This window comes from Danio rerio, chromosome 5 (assembly GCF_052040795.2).
Source record: "Danio rerio strain M-AB ecotype USA chromosome 5, GRCz13ab, whole genome shotgun sequence".
NCBI classification, from domain to species: Eukaryota; Metazoa; Chordata; class Actinopteri; order Cypriniformes; family Danionidae; genus Danio; species Danio rerio.
Window position 1 is genome coordinate 460,456 of NC_141025.1, and position 5,574 is coordinate 466,029.

Consider the following 5,574-nt stretch of genomic DNA (forward strand, 5'->3'; position numbering starts at 1 on the left):
GAAGTAATGACACTAGTTTTTGCCTTGATTTGCTCACCGATGTTCTCTGCTTAGTCTTCTATGTTCTATCTATCGAGTGACGATATTTGCATCTTAAAAATCTGATTAATGTACAACATTTAAACAACACATTTAAACTCAGTCTGCTTGTTGTAGCTGTTACATACCTTCTGTTATTTTTAATAGTCAAGTGTGAATGAAAAGGAAAGCATTAAGGCAGCTGGCATTATCGCTGCCATTTACAACAGAAGAGGATCAACAACACATGAAAGTGCTGTTTAAGTGAACTGGTTTATTATAAACAAGCTGTGTGTTTTTAAACGTTTATGGAAAAATAAAGTTTCACACTAAAGTAGAGCTGGGCGATATGGCAAAAAAATGATCACAGGGATTTTTTCATATGGGTCGATATCGATAATTATCATGATAAATGTAAAATCTTTATATCTGTTTTATAGAAATGTACCTGCATACATTTCCTACACACACATCTTCAATTGACAAAAATAATACAAAATAAACGAAACGAGCTGTTATTGTGACCATAAACACATCAGCAGAGATCGACTGCCATGTTAAATGACATGTCTGTAATAATGCGATCAGCATCTTCCACTGCACATACATTAACACCACAATAACACATAACACAAGATAAGGCTCAATTTCAATCCCGTATGATTTGTAAATGACTACTCGCCGAGATTCAATGAATATGTGTTTCCTAAATTAAAGAAAGCACAGTTATCGATTTCATATAAAAAGGTATGTAAAGGCTTAAGTTATTGTAGATAAATCTTACAGTTGAAGTAACAAAAATTAATTATTGATCATTGATTGTTTTTAGATGGGTCGCCATAAAGAAAATGTCTTTCATCATTTTTCACTGATGAGAAATCGTCAGATTTGTAAAATTGAAGGATGCAGGGCAGAAATAACCAGAAATCACGGCGGTAACCTGCAGAGGCACATTCAACGTACACATCCAACAGAAAATGTTGATCAATGTGCGACCAGCAATAAAAGGTCATCCACAGCTGATGGACATACCACTGTAGATGCGTCGTAATGAAAAAGCCAGACGTTTCATGCTCAAATGTCTCAAGATTCTCTAAAAGATGCCTGCACAGAGCCTGTGACAGTCAACGGGAGACCATTTACATTAATGGAAGACGCTGGCTTTAGAAAAACTATTGAGCCAGTACAAAAGGCTATGGGAAATAATTCAATCATCAACTCCTCAAATATCTGTGGCATGGTGTCAAGTGTTACTGATGCAGAGTTCAGACTGCTGGATTTTGAAAACAGTCGTGTCACAGATGTGTTCACACTGCAGGACTATCTGGGCTTGCGTTTCGTCGCTGCTTTGTTTACACTGCAAGATGGATCTGCGACAGGGGCTTTCACACTGCATGACTTTACTATAGGAAGAATCGCCAACAACTTCTTCCAAACTACGTCTCACAACCAAAAACACGTAGTATATCTTTTGTTATTAACTACATAATGAGGAAGAAGCCTTTAATGGGGTAGAACATGTACATGTTTGCTCACCTGGGTTTAAAGGGAATTAGCCATTTCTCCTCAACTTTCTTTTTTTACTTTCAGTATGAAACGTCAAACAGACACAGTTCTCCTGTCAAACATCCACAAGTTTTTCCTCCATTTCGTGGGTCCAAATGAACTGAAAAAGAGCACTTTTAACTTCTCCCCCAGCCTCCCGCTGGCCTGCAGCAGGCATACACACACACACACACACACACAAACGCAAGTCAATGCTGCTCTCTCATTAGCTGTTAACTCATTTTTCTTAAAACGTTGGCAAGATAAAGGCATTGTGCAGTTTGGAAACCTTTACATTGATGGTCTCTTTGCAAGTTTTAATGATCTACAAATCCAAATTTAATCTGAACCATACTGACCTCTTCCATTACTTACAGACACGCCACTTTGTGAGTGCTGAAAGCCCATCATTTCCTAGTATTCCCTCAAAGTCCTCTGTTGATTCTCTGTTAGAAACACTCTTCTCTACAGTTTTATTTCTTGAACATACACAATTCTTATGTCTTTGAAAATTGTAAGTACAGAAAATATTGAAATTAAGTGGGTTAAAGAACTGGGAGTTGCACTTTCAGAGGAATCTCGGTGCAATGCCGTAAGCAGAGTGAACGGTAGCACTTGTGCTCTCCTAAATTTAATACAATTTAAAGTGTTAGACCAGTAGATCTCGAATAGCCTCTTTTAACTCTACTTTTGACCTGTATAAGATGTCACACGACTTGTCTCACATGTTTTGGATGTGCCCTAAGCTTGCTCCTTACTGGTCAACTATCTTCAATACATTGTCTAAAGTGTGTGAAGTACAGTTTGAGGCATGTGCAGAATTTGCTTTGTTTGGTATTCCACCTGACAAACTGATTCTGACTCAAAGACAACAAAACTTAATAGCCTTTGCATCTTTACTGGCTCATTGACAAATTTTACTGCACTGGAAATCTCTAAATCCACCTAAAGCATCACACTGGCTTCAAGATCTGATGTTATATTCACACTTGGAAAAATGTAATAGTCAATTAGAGGTTCTGGCCAATTCTTATATGTTTGGTAACCCTTACTATCATATTTCTCTGCTGTAAGTGTACTTCCTGGGGAATAATGTGACTGTCTTGTATGGATGTAACTGAAACTTTTTTCTGTAATCCTTCTCTTTTCTTTCTCTGTCCAAAATCTCATGCTTCTTCCATGCTAACCTACCATTGTAGGACAGCACAGCATTATCCCTGATCATTTCACCCATTACTGTTGTCACTCTATTTTAATATGTATTTATTATTAGTTTATTTATTTATGTATTTATTTATTTTTCTTATTTTATCTAAAGAAAGATTTAGCAGCTTTTTTATTGTTTTTTATTAATTATTTTTTTTAAATTTAATTTTCTTTTATTTTTTTACTATCCTTCTTTATGCAGTGTATTTATGTTTGTTAAAGTGGGTTTTTATATGGATAAAAAATAATTATCTGTAAAAAAAAACTACGTAATTTGTTCTTGACGTAAAAATAAAGTTGAAAAAAAAATAATAATTTCACACGGTTTGATTTAAATCGGCGACAGCTCCAGATATTCAGCACGCCAAATATCTCACGGGCATCGGCGATTCTCCCAGATCGCGTCTTTCATAGTTCATACTGTGTGATTGTCACTCACGTGCACGAGCAGCGATTTGTCTGTGATTTCAGGCATTTGTCGGCGATTTCTCAAAACCTGTCGGCGAGTCAAAATCAGGGCTAAAATCACGCAGTCTGAACTCGGCATAAGAAGGGCAGAGAAGAACTGAAAAACAAACCAAAAGGCAGACTACTAATGCTTAATATTGATTCTGCCAAATGCAGAGGCTGATCAGTTCTGGGCGTAAATGTGAAATGTACTCGCGGAGAAAACATTATTTTGCACACTTTGGCCATAAGAGAGCTCAACGACAGACACACGGCTGAATACATTTCATCAGTCATGCAAGATGTCTTGCACGAATTTGATGTTGAATTAAGGCAAGTGTATTCAATAACTTCGGATAACGGAGCTAACATGATAAAGGCCGTGTCTTTACTCTCCGACATCTAAAAGGACACCATGTGCACTGAGGTTAATGAGGCTGATACCATGGATATACAAATAGATGAGGCTGATATCCAAGATGAAAGTCAGTAATCGATACCAGAATTGACCACTGAACTTGATGAAATTCAAGAGCGTGTGTTGCGCAGTGTGAGGTGTTCAGCTCACACTTTGCAGTTGATGATGTGTTAAAAGAGCAACGGTCAAATGTGCTTTCTAAAGCAAGGAGTGTTGCGACAAAGTTACGCTCCTTGACAACGATGCCTTTGTGGCTGCTTTATTTCTCGATCCGAGATGCAGGTTTTTTTCTCAGCAAACTTCAATCCGAAAGGGCACAAATTCACTTAAGTCGTGCATGGGATGCCATTCAAAATCTGTCAGCAAACACGACTACAACATGGTCTATCACAGTCATCCATGCAATTCGATGATGACGACGAGATCGAACAGCTGCTGATGACGAAAGAGGCCACAACTGTAAAACATAATCGAGTTTCAATCTCATCTGATTTGTATATGTATTCAAGCGAACCACGTCTTAAGAGAAGTGAGTGTCTTTTTAAGTACTGGGCAAGTGTTGCTACCACTAAGCCAGATTTGCACAAACTTGAAATGTAGGCAGTAGTTTACTCTGATAGACATTTGAAGCTGCTACGTCTTTTTCTACATTGTTCAATACTTCGAGAGGTAATACGTATTGTCAGCTTCTAATATCTTTCGAAATTAACTACTGAATAATGTAGAAATAGCAGCTTCAAATCGGAGTAAACTAATGACTAATTATTTAGTTTTTTTTATTTCATTAGTTTTGTATTTCATTTGTTTATTAGAGTGATAGTTCTTTCCGATAGACATTTGAAGCTGACAAAATGCGCTAACCCTGTTTTAACACCCTTCTTTAAGTAAGTCGTTCATTCTGATAGACATTTGAAACTGACAAGATGTGCCAGTCCTGTTTTTTTACTGAAATATGACAGATTGAGCTACCACATTCTGAGGAGGTAACCCAGATCGTCAGAACACCGGTCTGCTGGAGTGCGCTCTGATGGGGAGTAATACTGATGGTTTTGGTAATACAGCCTACAAATGTGTATGAGTTACTAGACTGCCCGTGTACCTCTCTGCAGAGCAAGTTTTTTGTTTTTTTTTCGTGGAACTGTGTTGTTTTTAAAGACATATATCTGGAGAAAAGTTTTAAAGTTTTTTTTTTTCTATCATAAAGTTATGTTTATGTTAACAAGCCAAGTTTATTTATATAGCACATTTCATACACAGTGGCAATTCAAAGTGCTTTACATAAACAGGAATAAAGAAGACAAGTTTAGCACATAAAATGCAGACAATAAAAATTATTAAAAACAGGTTAAAACAGTTCAACAGGAAGTTATTGAACAACAGAGGCATGCAAATTCAAATCCAAGGGGGAAACTCTTTTGTGATTTTTAATTTTAATAAACAATGTAAGAAATACATATGCATACATTTAGTCAGGGTATGTGGGGTTTGTTTTATCAGTTATTACAGAATTAAAAATATCATAAAAATGACTGCCCTAAGTAGACTATAGAGTTACTGTGAATTATTAAAGTGAATCATGTTTCGTGTATGAGCCCTGGACTAAACCGCTCTGTGTACTGTCAAGGGGGAAAGAGTCACTCCTTCAAACTAACTTTACCATAAAAATAAAAGAATGTAATTCATGTAATATGGTGTAACCCCATTATAAACTCTTTCTGCTGTGTTGTTTTCTATAATTACTCATTTATTTGACTCCAGTATTGTGTTATAGTGTTTAATTCATTTCTCCAGTCATAATGCTGCATCAATCCTGAACATAGGAAATCTGCCTAGCGATTGTTGAGCGGTGGAGGATAAGACATTGTGATTGGTTGATTTTTCTAAGCTCCGCCCACTGTGCTGAGGCAGTATTTAAGCGGGCGGGAGAGTCGTTCAGTGCA